General features: G+C 42.5%; 1 long non-coding RNA gene across 2 annotated transcripts in view; it reads left to right on the plus strand.

Moving 5' to 3' along the window:
* The window catches only part of LOC124037757, a 54,730-nt gene extending 38,300 nt beyond the window's left edge, over positions 1-16,430 (plus strand). For both annotated transcript variants that reach the window (XR_006839227.1, XR_006839228.1), the window contains exons 4-6: positions 8,924-9,015; positions 13,013-13,097; positions 16,022-16,430. This is a non-coding gene — a long non-coding RNA (uncharacterized LOC124037757). The remainder of the gene's footprint in view (positions 1-8,923; positions 9,016-13,012; positions 13,098-16,021) is intronic.
* The last annotated feature ends 1,145 nt before the right edge of the window (positions 16,431-17,575 follow it).

Raw genomic sequence — 17,575 nt, forward strand, 5'->3', positions numbered from 1 at the left:
CAAATCAAGTCCTGCCTAACCTTAACCACTAATCCAGTGTCTCCCAAACTCGTCTTCGGGACCCCAAGGGGTGCACGTTTTGTTTTTTGGCCCTAACACTACATAGCTGATTGAAAGCTTGACGATTAGTTGATTATCTGAATCAGCCGTGTAGTGAGAGGGCAAAAAAACAAAACGTGCACCCCTTGGGGTCCCGAGGACCGAGTTTGGGAAACCCTGCCCTAACCCCTAATGTAGGCCACACATATTTAAAATGGTAAGATATCATATGAAATGGATGATGGACATCCACAAATTTAATACGTACCAGACGAAACATAACGCTCCATATTCATTGTAGGGAGACACATTTACCTTTACTATGTTAAGTCGACTCCCGGGTCAAGGTTGTCAATGTCCATAGTTGTAGGCCTAGAAGTAAACAGTAATGCCCTCTATTTCCATGGCTCATTGCTCAACTCATGAAACGTAATGGCCATATGAAGCAAGGCCACAAAGATGACATGGTGTCAGACCAAGTTATAACTACAAGAGGAGATGAAGATCCAGGACAGCTGGACCACTCTTATTGATTTTGTGACAGCTTGTGTCATTTAACGTTTTACCCGATGATACGCTGGACAATAACCCATGAGCACCTTCTACTCTGCGTGCATCCAATCAGAATCACAACATCACTCCATCACACAGTCGCCCCGGGTGAGTGCACTCAAGGCTTGTAGCTCAGATGTTAATATAATCGATCCTTGAGGTAATGAAGTGTACATTAAAATATCTAGTTAGAACGACGTTTTCGCAGTCTACTTAGCTTTATTTGGTCGTGCATTGCGTTGAAAAAATGCGTTAGCGCTCGCCAAGTGACCATTCATGTAAAACGCAAAACATGCCTGTCCACAAGGACAGTCTGAGAAAGGGACAATGAGTTAAAGAAAAGGACCAATTGATCAAATCATTATTGACAGGGAATGGAAAAGAAAACATATGAAAATTGCAGTTATTGATTCATCGTGTTAGCTTTCACTGACACAGATAGGAGACTCATTTTACTCAATGCTCTAGATGTCAGGACTTCTGATCGTCTTGAACTTTAGGCCAGTGTAAGAAGCAGCTCAAAGGATGACCCTTAGGCGATTATGTAGCCTTCCATGGGATACATTGAATGAATGACTTGAAAAGTTGAAAACCGAATTGATCCCAACCCTCTTTGTCACATAAGTGTATGAAGTCAAGTGACTGTTGTGAAATTGTGGTTTAATAAGAGAATGATGTCGATGTTCTTTCAGATGAGTGTGATTATACAAATCAGTCTTTGTAAATTCCTCTTTTGATAGTCCAGTTTGTTGAAGCAGTATGAGCGGAAGTTTGCTCTGAATCTTGGACAGGGGCAATCACTAAACACAAAGATTAGGGGGACTCAGATAGTTTTATTCAGGCTAATTTTATTCACATTTATAGACAATACAAAATGGAAAGACAGCAATGATATTCAATAACAGTGATGCAGACATGGGGGGGAGGGCAGAGTGGCATTTGACCACATTAACACCACAAGAAATGGCACAAAAACATAGCTTAATCCCCCAAAACGACAACAAAAACAACCACAGCCATAGTTACATAAACAAATGCTAATTTTGTAAATAATAAACTATCCATATAATGATCTATTACATTACACAGTTGACGAAATCCAACCTAAATGCTCAATAAATCACATTAGGTACCCTGTAAAAAAGGACATTCAGAGAAAATAAGGAAATGCAACTTTTTTGCCCAGTAGATTATGGAGAGAAGATCTGGTCCCACTTGTTTCAGTAGCCCAAGTAGGATAAAGCTTGGAGTGCCTCGTCACCGTGGAAACTGCCAGAACAATTCAGTTGAAGTTAGAGGAGGTCAGCTTGCAGGGTCATCAGCTCCAGCCTGCCTGTGCAAACTTCTGTTGGGCTGGGGACTTTTTAGTGGGCGTGTTAGCCTGGGCCTAGCCCTGGGTGGTAAGCAATTCTAAGTCTGATATAAATTTTTTGAGTCAGTTCGCAGCCTAGGCTCTCCAGGTGGCCTGTGAAATCGATTTTAACCCTGTGACCCTGTCCAGCAGAGGCATGGTTGACAACCTGAGTAAGAATTTAGTTGGCACTGACAGATCTCCACAGATTTCAGTATGGGGTGGGAGGGGAGGGGCAGGGCAGGGCAGGGGAGGTTATGGCTGTGCTAGAAGTGCTCATTAAAAGTTTTCAGCAGTTAGGAGAGAGTTGGTGTGTGTGTAGCACAGAGCTGCTGTTCTATTTAATCAGCTCAGGGTTGTGTCAGTTTGTTGCGTTACTTGTCACTGGAGTTCACTGATCTATACAGAAGATTGACAGTCTTTTCTTGAGATGTTTGATTGAGAGCCATTTGCTAATAGATTGTTGTAAAGTTATCAGGGTGTTCATGCAGTTCTGAAAGTCCCCATTTGCCCTCTTCACTTGAACAAGAAAAAATAAATAAACCCCACAAATAAATTATATATATATATATGTACAGTACCAGTCAAAAGTTTGGACACACCTACTCATTCAAGGGTTTTTCTTTATTTTTAAAAACTATTTTCTACCTTGTAGAGTAATAGTGAAGAAATCAAAACTATGAAATAGCACAAATGGAATCATGTAGTAACCAAAAAAGTGTTAAACAAATCAAAATATATTTTATATTTGAGATTCTTCAAAGTAGCCACTCTTTGCCTTGATAACAGCTTTGGACACTCTTGGCATTCTCTCAGCCAGCTTCAACTGGAATTATTTTTAACAGTCTTGTAGGAGTTCCCACATATGATGAGCACTTATTGGCTGCTTTTCCTTCACTCTGCGGTCCAACTCATCCCGAAACTATCTCAATTAGGTTGATGTCGAGTGATTGTGGAGGCCAGGTAATCTAATGCAGCATTCCCTTCCTCTCCTTCTTGGTCAAATAGCCCTTACACAACCTGAAGGTGTGATGGGTCATTGTCCTGTTGATAAACAAAAGATAGTCCCACTAAATGCAAACCAGACGGGATGGCGTATCGCTGCAGAATGCTGTTGTAGCCATGCTGGTTAAGTGTGCCTTGAATTCTAAATAAATCCCAGACATTGTCACCAGCAAAGCACTCCCAAACCATTACACCTCTTCTTTGCTTCACTGTGGGAACCACACATGCGGAGATCATCCATTCACCTACTCTGCGTTTCACAAAGTCACGGCGGTTGAAACCAAAAATCTCAAATTTGGACTCATCAGACCAAACAACAGATTTCTACCGGTCTAATGTCCATGGCTCGTGTTTCTTGGCACGAGCAATTCTCTTCTTCTTATTGGTGTCCATTAGTAGTGGTTTCTTTGTTGCAATTCAATCATGAAGGCCTGATTCACGTAGTCTCATCTGAACAGTTGATGTTGAGATGTCTGTTACTTGAACTCTGTGAAGAATTTGTTTGGGCTGCAATTTCTGAGGCTGGTAACTCTTTCTTTCCTGTGGCGGTCCTCAAGAGAGCCAGTTTCATCATATCGCTTGATGGTTTTTGCGACAGCACTTAAAGAAACTTTCAAAGTTCTTGAAATTTCCCGCATTGACTGACTTATGTCTTAAAGTAGTGATGGACTGTCGTTTCTCTTTGCTTATTTGAGTTGGTCTTGCCATAATATGGACTTGGTCTTTTACCAAAGAGGGGTTGGATTAAATGCAGAAGACACATTTCAGTTGAAGGCATTCAGTTGTACAACTGACTAGGTATCCCCCTTTCCCTTGACTAGGTATCCCCCTTTATTTCACCTTCATTTAACCAGGTAGGCCAGTTGAGAACAAGTTCTCATTTACAACTGCTACCTGGCCAAGATAAAGCAAAGCAGTGCGACAAAAAGAACAACACAGAGTTACACATAAACAAACGTACATTCAATAACACAATAGCACAATAACACAACAATTCTGTATACCCCCTACCTTGTCACAACACAACTGATTGTCTCAAACGCATTAAGAAGGAAAGAAATTCCACAAATGAACTTTTAACAAGTCACACCTGTTAATTGAAATGCATTCCAGGTGACTACCTCATGAAGCTGGTTGAGAGAATGCCAAGCGTGTGCCAAATCAAATCAAATGCATTTATATAGCCCTTCTTACATCAGCTGATATACCAACGTGCTGTACAGAAACCCAGCCTAAAACCACAAACAGCAAGCAATGCATGTGTAGAAGCATGGTGGCTAGGAAAAACTCCCTAGAAAGGCAAAAACCTAGATAGAAACCTAGAGAGGAACCAGGCTATGAGGGGTGGCCACTCCTCTTCTGGCTGTGCCGGGTGGAGATTATAACAGAACATGGCCAAGATGTTCAAATGTTCATTAATGACCAGCATGGTCAAATAATAGTAATCACAGTGAACAGGTCAGGGTTCCATAGTCGCAGGCAGAACAGTTGAAACTGGAGCAGCAGCACAGCCAGGTGGACTGGGGACAACAAGGAGTCATCATGCCAGGTAGTCCTGAAGCATGGTCCTAGGGCTCAGGTCCTCCGAGAGAGAGAAAGAAAGAAAGAAAGAAAGAAAGAAAGAAAGAAAGAAAAAAAGAGAATTAGAGAGAGCATACTTATATTCACACAGGACATCAGATAAGACAGGAGAAATACTCCAGATATAACAGACTAACCCTAGCCCCCCGACACATAAACTACTGCAGCATAAATACTGGAGGCTGAGACAGGAGAGGTCAGGAGACACTGTGGCCCCATCCGATGATACCCCCAGACAAGGTCAAACAGGCAGGATTTAACCCCACCCACTTTGCCAAAGCACAGCCCCCACACCACTAGAGGGATATCTTCAACCACCAACTTACCATCCTGAGACAAGGCTGAGTATAGCCCACAAAGATCTCCGCCAAGGCACAACCCACGGGGGGGGGGGGGGGGGGGGAGCAACAGAGGGGGGGGCAACCCAGACAGGAAGACCACGTCAGTGACTCAACCCACTCAAGTGACGCACCACTCCTAGGAACAGCATGGAAGAGCACCAGTAAGCCAGTGACTCAGCCCATGTAATAGGGTTAGAGGCAGAGAATCCCAGAGGCAGACCATTCCATTTTTCCTATTGGAGCTCAATAGGAAAAAGCCCTGCCTCCAGCTGTTTGCTTAGAAATTTTAGGGACAATTAGAAGGCCTGCGTCTTGTGACCGTAACGTGTAGGTATGTACGGCAGGACCAAATCGGAAAGATAGGTAGGAGCAAGCCCATGTAATGTTTTGTAGGTTATCAGTAAAACCTTGAAATCAGCCCTTGCCTTAACAGGAAGCCAGTGTAGGGAGGTTTGCACTGGAGTAATATGATCACATTTTGTGGTTCTAGTCAGGATTCTAGCAGCCGTATTTAGCACTAACTGAAGTTTATTTAGTGCTTTATCCGGGTAGCCGGAAAATAGAGCATTGCAGTAGTCTAACCTAGAAGTAACAAACGCATGGATTCATTTTTCAGCATCATTTTTGGTTAAAAAAAATCAGATTTTTGCAATGTTACGTAAATGGATAAAAGCTGTCCTTGAAACAGTCTTGATATGTTCGTCAAACGAGAGATCAGGGTCCAGAGCAAAGCTGTCATCAAGACAAAGGGTACTTTAAAGAATCTCAAATATGAAATATATTTTGATTTGTTTAACACCTTTTTTTTGCTTACTACGTGATTCCATGTGTTGTTTCATAGTTTTGACGTCTTCACTATTATTCTACAAAATAGAAATTAGTAAAAATAAAGAAAAACCCTTGAATGAGTAGGTGTGTCCAAACTTTTGACAGGTACTGTATATTGTTGTCATATTGAGTTGTGTATTAAATCAATGACATTAATAAATATGTCTATATTTGGTGATGAACTTAACTGATTGAGTGTACATAAGTTAGTAAAATACCAATATCTAGCCTTCGCAATACTAATGTTTTTAGAATGGTCATGTATGCTTCCGACTTTGAAACCATTGATTTTCCATGACATAGTTTTGTTTGGTTACATGTCTTCCCATGTGGATTGAGGATATGGATGCCTCCCTCAGAGGGTAGTGATGCTCATTGCCCTGCAAATAAGTGTCAACTTGTTCAGTGATTTTGAAATTGTCATGGCGAGTCCCACAGGAGCATGTGTGAATAAAGGGCAGCTCTTCACAGCCTATTTCTGCTGTCTCATTGGTCCTGGATATGCCCCATGGCCTCCCAAATGATGCCATTTGTCACATGTTTAACCGATTGATACTCCCTAGACTCGAGTGTGGTGTGTGTGTGTGTGTGTGTGTGTGTGTGTGTGTGTGTGTGTGTGTGTGTGTGTGTGTGTGTGTGTGTGTGTGTGTGTGTGTGTGTGTGTGTGTGTGTGTGTGTGTGTGTGTGGTGTGGGGGGGGGGGGTGGGGTGGGGGGGTGATAGAGAGATAGGCTTTGAGGGATGACACTAGTCTAAGTGCCTGAGGATGCTATTGTGATTGATTGTTTGAGTGGGACCTTCATGATGCTTCTGAGAGCTGGTATCATCCCAACAGTTTTCCTCTTCCAGTAGGGAGGAGAGTGTGTCCCTATAACTGGAAAAACACTCGCTGGTTTATTTGGAAGAGATGACACTCATGGAGTGTTTCACTATTCTTTTCAAACTGAATGGATTCATCAACAGTATCCTACATTTGAACTCAGTCCAGAGGGAGAACCTCTCTTACTTTAGCCTCTTGTCTAATCAATCACCCACAAAAGAGTCCTGAGTCATGTGATCCTATGCAAATGTTTCTGCAAACACTCAAGGGTAAGCAAACCTTACATTATATGTGTCTTATAACTCCATCCTGATGGAAAACCTGTCATTCCCCCGTCTCCTCTCACATTCAGATACCAATACCAACATGGCCACATCATTCATGTCTTCTGCAATTACAAAACGGTTTGTCATTAAGACATGTAATGCCTATCATAATCTCAGCCACATTTAGATGCTGTTTGTCGTAATGTTTCAGTATTTGTTTGTTAAAATGTGAGAAATGGTTGGGGAAGGACAGGCGAGTCAGCGTCAGAGACTAACAGTGTAAGTGCCAGGTCCACTTGTAGAGGCTTCATGAAAAGTGTTTGTGGCAGCAGTAATATTTTTCTGATTACCTTTTGGATTTATTGGCTGTGTGCCTGTGTGCCTGTGTGAGTATGCACACACGGGCTTGTGTGTGATTTAATGAGGGATTTTTTTGGGCAAGTTGGCGTTACTCATCAGTGTCATGGCAGTTTCGTTTCAAAAGTGCTGGTGCTGGAGAAAGAGGGATTTCGGCCCGTCAGCAGTGTGTGATGTCAGCATTGCCGAGACAACAAAAGAGAGCTCCAAATCTGTGGAGTTTGCAGCATTATGGGGCCCAGTCTGGGCCGCACATAGCCCCTCTTTTCACTGGGACAAACATTCTAGCGTACAGCTATCTAGAGCTCTGTCACAGAGTGCAGTGCACACACACACAACAGGATTTCTGCTTTTCAACCCTGTTTATTCATCATATCCTCCACACTCATTTACTTAGGCTTTATCTATCTAAGGAGAATATCTGGGCGGAATGTTAATGATAAGGAATTTGTTTTTTGATAAAGTTATGGTCAATTAGCTGACACTTCCATAGCATCCAAAGCAACACACAATATCAGTAAAGGCTATGTGTATGTATGCAAAATGTGATATTGTGTGGGTAAATGATATACAAACAGTGATCACGTGGCTCAAACTTTGAAAACACAATACAAATGTTCATTGTTCATGTTCAGAGCTGTGACATCCTGAAAATGAGCCTTTTGATTCGCCCCCTCCTGTGTTCCAACTGTAACAGAATAAATGTATAAACAAAGTAGACACACACCTCTGTTTATTTAATGCTTTGGTTAGGACACTGTAAAGCCACCTGCAGTTCTCCTTGAAAATTAGAATTACATGTTGGCATGTAAAAAAAAACAGCTAGCATGCTGTCTGAACCAGTGGCACTCAAAGAAAATACAATCGCTATGCATTCTGGGAAATCTACATTTAACTAAGGCTATCCAAATTCAGCATATAGTTTCAATCCTTGTTGGTCTCGAGCTAATAGTACTTTAAACAATTCGGTATATCTCTAAACATGTTTGCAATGGAAAGGAATAGTCAACATTGCAATAAGGATTTTCTTCATCCCTGGCACTATCACTATTACAAAGTTTAACCTTACTTGAACCTGTTTATCTACATTTTTGATAAAGTTCCTCTGAGCGACTCCAAGTTGAGTGAACAGTCTGGGCTTCAGAGACACTGCCAAGCCGAAGAGAACACCACTGGGTCTGGCTGGCATGAGCCATGGGCAGGCCCTGAAGGCAGGATATTGTAGAAGACAGACAGACCACACGGATCCCCAACAAGTCCTCTTTATGATGGGGAAGAATTATGATGGCGATGCCTCGCATTGGAGCCTTCAGATCAGTCTGTAGTGGGGTTATAGGAGAAAGATGCCTACAGTAACATACAGTCACACAGCGGCCCCCATTCATTACATGCCCATGTGTATTAAAATACTGGAAGAACGTGAGGCAGCTGCAGTATGTAGTCCAACACAAGGCTACTCTTTCTTTTCTGCTCCCTACTGTCTGTCTTGGTACAGGCCTGTCTGTTTCTGGTACCCTCTGTGTGATTATACAAGCTTGCCCCAAAAAAGTTTCTACAGAGATTTGTTTTCGAGGTTTGGAGGGGGGCAACAATAGTTTCCTTTGGACTAGATAAAGAGGGATTTCATGTTCAAATGGCAACCCTAAAGTGATTAGTTTGTGTACAGCACCACTGCCTGAAAAATATAATTACTCAATCTAGATGCTCCCAGATACACAAAGCATGGTGTTCTAAATACATGTGGGTACACATAGTAAGCCAGACTTTGTGTTTTATTTTGCTAGAGAAAAGGTGAGAGGAACCTGCTGACATCCATATGACCGTATGACCAAGACGAGACCTGTCTGTCCAGGAGACAGAGACCACACCAGATATGGTAAGTTTAGGACTGAAGAGAATAGACAGCTCTTGAATGTCGTCCATTGCTACATATTGGTACACCTTATTGCTCACAGTTACTATTACCATTACTCTTCCCCTCTGAAAAACAAAGTGTTCTTGGGCCAGTAACCGAAAGGTTGCTTGTTCGAATACCCAAGCCGACAAGGTGAAAAACCTGTCGATGTGCATTTAAATATATATATATTTTTAATTGAACCTTAATTTAACTAAGCAAGTAGGTTAAGAACAAATTCTTATTTACAATGACTGCCTACCCTTGCCAAACCCGGGCGATGCTGGGTCAATTGTGCACCGCCTTATGGGACTCCCAATCACGGCCGGATGTGATACAGCCTGGGATTGAACCAAGGACTGTAGTGAAGCCTCTCACTGTGCCTTTAACCGCTTTGCCACTCTGGAGCCTAAGCAAGGGAATTAACCCTAATACTGCTCAGCGGCGTACTAATCTGGCTGACCCTGTAAACAACAGTGTTTATGACAATAAAACATCCTCCCCAAAATATTCCCATTACCTTTGAGAAGCCTTGCCACGCTTGTTTTTCCTGGTTGGTTGCTTTCTACAACGCCCTGAGTGGGTGGCTGGCCCAACAATCACTATTCCAAATTGTGTGTGGCACAAAGAATATGAACTCAGTCATTGGAAGACTGCCATCGGATGGTCTTTAGAACAGCTGAGTGGAAATGACTCAGAGACCAGAGAAAGACGACTGATCAACTCACACATCTGACCCCAATCCACATCCGTTCCATAATTTTACTCTACATTATTTCACTTTTTAGTGTCTTCATCCCTGGTGCCCATTCTTTTCTTGTGCACCGGCCTTGGATTGCCCTCAAGAACAAACCAGTACAACGCATCATGGAACCTCTTGAGTTCCTACACCCACCCTGCTCTCTTTGCGTATATAAACAAAAAACTTAGTGTACATTCCTGAACCATATTCTGCTGGTGAGTTTTTATAGAGAGACCCTTCCCAGTTCTCAGTTCTTCAATGCCACCGGCTATTGTGCAAGCGTCCCCTCACCCCGACTACTGTCACACACTAGTCTGACGTGTCGAAAGCAAGCCGCATCGGCCCTTGTGGAATGTGGAATGTGGCATGTCCCTGTGAACTATTTCCTACTTTGTCGTAAGAGTTATGTGCGGTGGAAACACAAAGTTTCCTTTTTTTTTCACAGCTCATCTGTGGCGCAGTGTCAGGCCTCTGCTGCAGCTAGCCTCTGCTCGGGAACAATGCCATTCTTTGAGTTTAAGGCCCTTAAAAGATGCCTATGTCAAGTCAGCAACCCAATGTTGCTGTGTGTCACCAAGCACGTTAACTGTGAAGCACTTGCCTTCTCCAGTCATTCAGTATGATGGGGCAGCAGGGGCAGAGTGGTTCCAATACTGGGTGATTTACAATAAAGCACAGTGGAATTTCACCCGATCTGAAATGGAAATAATGAATATCTTATTTGGATGGTTATTTCAGAACAAGTCACAATTTTAATATCAATGATTCTAATTTCAAAACCTTGGTCACAAAGAATAAGACTCCATTTAGACCCAATCTAAAATTAATGAAAGCATTTTAAGGGACAGAGTGGAATCGGGAGGGTAATGGAGATACTCATGGTTATACTGTACTTTCATTGGCAAAACCTTGTCTATGTATGTTAGTTAAGGACACTAGCTGGAGACGTATAACCCTTGGGAACCTTCAGGTCTTGACATTGTCACGACAGCCTACTAGATTGTTATGAGGGTATGAAGATGGCTTTAGGAAGGCGGTTTCCAGAGCAGGATTTGTTACTTTTGCTAGTTTCCATTGTTAAATATGTAGGTAATACAATTGAATATTTGAGTTTCATATTTGCTTTGCTTAATGGTTGCTGAAATCCAAACAGAGTGAAGTCCCACTGGGATGCTTGGTTTTATTGACCAAACTCATGAGGGGTTAGTCTAGACTCATTATGCTCACACACATGGCGCTTTGTCCACTTGTCATGTTTAAAGATACATTTTTCTCTGCTCACACATCCCATTGTCTTTAAATGATTAATTCAATAACACATGTACTTTGGATTGTACTATATTATTGAAAAAGGACTGACCCTTCAACTTATTTCTAATACTGTAACCTGCAGTCCTTTTAGGGCGACGGGTAACCTAGTGGTCAAGAGCGTTGGGATGGTTAAAGGTTGCTGGTTCAAATCCCTGAGCAGACTAGGTGGAAAATATGTCGATGTGCCCTTGAACAAGGCACTTAACCCTAATTGCTCCTGTATGTTGCTCTGGATAAGAGTGTCTGCTAAATTACTAAAATGTATGAGGACTAATCATAGAGATGAAAACTGTGATGTGTAGGAATTGTCAATGTTGTTGTGCAGGAATGCAATGATCTGGGATCTATGTTGACATCAAAATGAAGTTGTTAGTTGTTCTGTGTACATTGATACTTAGTATGGGACCACATCTGCCTGTCCCAGGGCAGCCATCGGTCAGAGAGGAGAAGCAGGACTTCTAAGGGGAGAGCGTGGTGTAGGAGAGGCCAACTCCATCTGTCGAGATTTTGTTCCAGCCGTGCGCCTGGCCGCACTGACGGGATTTGAGCCCACATGTTTGGGGTTGGGGTTGCCGGGGACAGAGCAGAGGGGGTAGAGGGGCACTCTGGCTTCCTCCCACAGCAACCAGCATGGTGCTACTGGAGGCAGCTGGCTAGAGGAGTGGCCCGGGCTCCAGGCCTTTGTTGCTGGGGAGATGAGAGGATGGAGGAGTGGGGGAATACTGGGAACCTGCAGGGAAGGAAGCACTAATACTCCTCCTCCTCCTCCTCTTCTCCCTCCTCTTCTAACAACAGCAGGGTGGAAAAGTCTATCCTCTGCTGTTATATGATGTGCTCTATCTTGCAGTGAGACTGGTTCCACCTCTCTTACTTGCATTTTTTTTGCAATGTTTTGTTGTTGTTGTGGTTATTAAATAACTAATCGACCGACGTCTGTTCAATTTCTTGAATTCCATTTTGTTAGTTTTTTTTTGTGAGCCTTTTAAATAATATCATTCATTTTAGAATTAAAGTCAAGAACTATGTGGGACACTGGGAGTTGAAGGGAGTTGTAGTTTTCATTAAGCAAATATTCAACCTAGTTCAGCACAGAAACGTGGTAATTAGCTACAATGACCGTAAACCACTGAGCCTGACGGATACACTTTTACGCCTGCTACGGGTTAGATACACACAGACCGCATGAGAGAAGAATGTACACAACACAACGATGAGAAAGATAGAGATTGACAGTTCATGAAAGTATGTCTGATATACTTTGAAGAACTAGTCAAATGATTTTGTCAGACAGCTCTGCAGCATACAATACTTAGGCAGGCTAGCCTAGCTAAATAGAATGACAAAAGACAGTACAGGATGGGTAGCACAGAGATAACATTAGATGGCCTGGCTGGCTGGCTGCTACTGCCTGAGCAGAGATGAGTTGATGACTTTAAGGAATACAACATAACAAAGTCATACAATAAAAACTGAGTTATTTACACAACTGAAATATTTTATTATTTCATAGTGATTTCCTATTTTCTTTTGATGTCTACCCTACCTGACAGAGACAATGTCGTATTTGAAATATTTTGGCAATTGAATGTTCACTATTTTGGACTTTGAAATTTCCATTAAAAAGCACTAAAATCAACAGAATGTCATTATTTCATAATACATTTCACGTTTTAAAAAAATGATTGAACCCAAAATCGAAAACCGTGATTATTTTAAATAATTGAACCGAAAACGAACCGACCTCAAAAAGCAGTAATCACTCAGCACTAACCCACATATCCAAGATTTTTTGTTACGCAATTATAATTCTTAAGGTTTATAATGTGCCGATGAGATGAGTTTCATCTAAAGTCTGAAATGTTTTTTTTGTTTTTTAAAATGGCAATGACATCTCTAGTTCTGATTTTCTCCTGTTTCCCCCCCTAGTTTTATCTACCATGGTTGTGATAATTGGATTTTCTGGACACCTGTATGAGTGCAGTATATCCAGCGGATTATAACCAGGGAGAGGGTGAGTCAACTCTAATTATTGTCATGTCAAGCAACACAAATGGCCAGCCATCCCCCAACCCCTTCTCTCTAGCATGGTAGCCTAGTTACTGCTGTTCCTCACATCCACCTCATATCTACAGAACTAGTTTACTGTCTCAGAACACCAAAGCTAAGGAAAGGTAGGCTAGAGGAGGCCTTCAAGGGTGGAGTTTCTCTCTGTTTCACACGAGCTGAAGTTGCCACAGTTTCCTCAGAAAGAGTCGAGAATAAAAACTAAAAAAGTTGTTTCTAAGCTAAACAAACCATATGCATAAAAAACTCACTCTAGTCTCCTAACAAACAACTCTTAACATAGATAAGAAAATGTTTTTCTGGGAAATAAGTAGAGAACATACTGTGTCCTACTTCCGCCCACTCTGTGCTGGGCCAAAGCAGGAGTAGATAGTGAGGTGGGATGTGGGGACAGGAGAGGAGAATGGGAGTGGTGGGGTGTACTCTGCTCACGGTCCCACAGTTAATCCCGAGGAGGGAGCTGTGACTGAGACCGAGCGGGGATGAGGGATGAACAGACAGGACTTGTCCACAGACAGTCAAAGGGAGAGCTAGAGCTCTTTAGCCATGGGAGAGGAGCAGGACAGGGACGGATGGACTCACAAGATGTCCAGACGGGCCGGGCCAGGTCATTTATAAGGCCTTGCTTTCTCTCCAGGGTAGGCTGCCCGGCCGGCCAGGCCCAGCCAGCAGGAACTTCCCATGGCCACCTCCGCTCTGGTCCGAGGGACTGAGAATACGTAATGAGTTGCAGGGCTCCACATTTACCACGGCTGATCAGCTGAGAACAATGAACTCGCGGGCACACAATAGTGACTAGAGAGCCTCAAGGCATTGTCTCTGTATTTTTAGAGGGGGGAGAAAACGAGAGAGCCAGAGAAAGAGGAGAATGGAGGGGAGAAAAGTGAACAAGACTGTAGTTTTGTAATGCTTTGTTCTATTTGTTCTGTTTGTTTGGGGGGAAAGAAGCAATACTTTGTTTGTATACTTATTGTTACTATTGTCAATACTTTGGCATCCATGTGGCCATTTATGTCCATAGGCAGCACATGCCATTGGTTTATGTTAAATAGGTTGGGGATAATGCTGATGCTTTGGGTTTAGTGTTGAAGCACTTCAACTGCCTCTAATGTCATGATATTTATCATATTTTTATAGCGTTCTTCAAATGGTAAAAACATATTTGCACTATTAGTGATTTCCTCTTGTAATTTTAGCCTATCTATTTGCCTACATTGGCCTGCTGTGGGCAGTGAGACCTACCTACCTCCCCTTGCAGAGGAATAGTGAATGAGGGTTGCTCTGGCAGCTAGTGACATTGTCATTTAAAGCCAGCCTACAGCCACCGATTATCATCTACATATTTACGGAGACTATGAGCATTATATGGTACCATTTAAATTAACAACCACTTTTTCACTGACTGAATACTTTGTAATCTTGACTATGCAATTAGTTTAGAATGGCTAAGAAATCAACTTCATTAGCATTTTTTGTACTGAAGGTACCGGCTTGGGCCAAATGTTCGTTCTAGGGTGGAAAGCATATCTCTTTGGAAAAGCTGTCCTAAATTAGTTTCTGTATCAGTTAAAGACTATTTCCTCTCTGCCTTAAACTTGGGCATGATAGAAGAACCCCTGGAATATTTATGGGGGGAAAAATAAATCCACAAAGACAATTTTGCCCTTTGGTTACATGTTCTGCCTTCCCTTCTTGTGTTTTTCCAATTACTTAATGCTATTTAAATATAGCAGAGCCGACATATGCAGTTCACTGTAGTGGGGGAATGAAATAAGTCACGCTTTAATTGTATTCCATCAATTAAAATAGAAGCCCATCACAGTAAGCTAGCTGTAATAAAATGATAAAATGGACAATTAGGAAAAATCAAGTCCCTTAATTTTCTAAACACACTCTAGAGAGTGTCTTTAAGCCAGCCAGATTTGACTATATGTTGAGCAGTATTCCCCTCAGTGAGGACCGCTGAAGTGCTGTGAATTACAGTTGAACTCTTTGGTATGTTGTACTGTAACATATAGTACTACAAACTGTAGTGCCACTTCATATTATTCATCCAATTCTCTGCTTGGCAAGCTTTTATATACGTTTTCTTTAGGCCAACTCATATATTGACTGGGAGAATAAAACATGCAGTAGAATATGTGTGTTAAAGTCAGCCTTTGCAGACGGGCCTGGATTGTAGACACAACCAGAGTCTGTAAATCAATCAGTCATTTCCTCATCTTTGCAGGAAGGATTTGGCTGGTTGGTGTTCGTGGTCCCAGGTCGACCGGTCGGGCAAAGAGATAACTCCAATACCATTTGCCTGCCAGGAGTACTTGCGAACCGAGTGCAAACCGATTTTACATGTAGAATCACTCGAAAATGTTGGCAATCATAAGTCAACTGCACACTGCACATTCGGTGCGAAAGAGGCTCTCAGATTCCCAATCAGTGTTTGCCTTGGGAGACGAGTGATTACTCACACACCTAGGAGCCCCGGCCTCTTTCTGCCCCCCCTGGGCTCCACCCACCTCAACCCGCCCTGCCCAGTGCCATGCATGATCTATGGGTGTGGTGTGGTGTGTGACGATACGCCGTCTGCTGGTGGGCCAAACCCACTGCTTGCTCTCCCTGTCAACCAATCAATATTTTTTATGGAACACATTTCAGACAAAGCAAGGGCTTTACACATATCATTAAAAGTACATTTGAAAGGCATTATGGTAACCATAAAAAGAAACATTACGTTACACAGAGTAAAATATAAGGACAGGAAATTAATCCCTTTTATCCAGCTAAATGAGTATTGTATATTGCTATTACTTGGAAGGCAGCAAGAACTCAACCAGGAAATGGTGTTGTATACCTATATTTTGTATATCTTTCCAGGTGTCCTTCTGATGTTCTTGATGCACATCCAAGGGTACTCGTCCGTTGAAGGGTGATGGAGATGAGGTTCCTTCTGCTATAACCCTGGCCTCCAAGAACAGCTTCAAAGACAGGACCTAAGGAGAGATCAGTCACGCAAAACACATCTACACACCACTGCTTCTGCTGCAAATGTGAGGGCATGATCTGTCTCTGTGAAGACAAAATGATATGTACCTTGTGAAATTCAAAGAACACGGTTAATTTTGAAACTGTTACAACTGAAACGACGAAACTTTTTACCAATAGACACTACGCTGCTTATGATATGAACTGTATCGTCCATTGATATATTGGATTTCATGATGTTACATATCTTCAATCTGTGATCATATTAAATCAATGAAATCATGGTGTGCTGTGTCTTCGGTAGAAACACACTGAGTTTTCAAAACATGAATAAGATTGAGCTGCACCCTTTTGCACTGAGAACACCCTTAGTTCGTTGGGGCATTGGACTCTACAAGGTGTCGAAAGCATTTCACAAGCATGGCCAATGTTGACTATAATGCTTCCCACAGTTCTGTCATGTTGGCTGTATGTCCTTTGGGTGGTGGACCATTCTTGATACACACAGGAAACTGTTGAGCGTGAAAAACCCAGCAGCGTTGCAGTTCTTGATACAAACCGGTGTGCCTGGCAACTTCTACCATACCCCCTGTTTTAAGGCACTCCAATCTTTTGTCTTGCCCATTCACCCTCTGAATGGCACACATACCTAATCCAAGTCTCAGTTGTCTCAAGGCTTAAAACTCTTTAGCCGGTCTCCTCCCCTTCATCTACAGAGATTGAAGTGGATTTAACAAGTGACATCAATAAGGGATCATAGCTTTCACCCGGATACACCTGGTAAGTCTGTCATGGAAAGAGCAGGTGTTCATAATGTTTTGTACACTCAGTGTATGTTGTGCATTACAATATTTGGGGTAGGGTTTTCACATCCCCAAGCCAGGGGAAGGTAACTGCAGGTTTTTGTTCAAGCCCTCCATGACAGGAGTTGTACACCCCTAGATTAAAGTTATAGGAGATGCAGACGCCAGAATATGGTGACATAGAATACCCCCCCACACACCCTACCACACACACCATTTGCAGCTGCAGGGTTAGGCATGTTGACACTGTTATGGCCTCTATAAAAACCTGAATAAGGCTGGTCACTACTATGTAAATGATAACACCATTTCTGGTTATAATTCATCTAAATACAGGACATGGCTGGGTAACTCTATCTTCCAGTACGGTGCGTGGTATCTTATATTGTTCATGTTGTATCACTGCAGCCCTCAGGTGATGAAACTGTCTCTGCCACATTAGCTGCTCTCTCTCTCCTTTCTCTCAAAGCTCCCAGGCCGGCTTTCAGCCATGGCTACTCAACACCCCTTTATTTAAAACAAACACACACACACACACACACACACACACACACACACACACACACACACACACACACACACACACACACACACACACACACACACACACACACACACACACACACACACACACACACACACA

This window comes from Oncorhynchus gorbuscha, linkage group LG06 (assembly GCF_021184085.1).
Source record: "Oncorhynchus gorbuscha isolate QuinsamMale2020 ecotype Even-year linkage group LG06, OgorEven_v1.0, whole genome shotgun sequence".
Classification (NCBI taxonomy): Eukaryota; Metazoa; Chordata; class Actinopteri; order Salmoniformes; family Salmonidae; genus Oncorhynchus; species Oncorhynchus gorbuscha.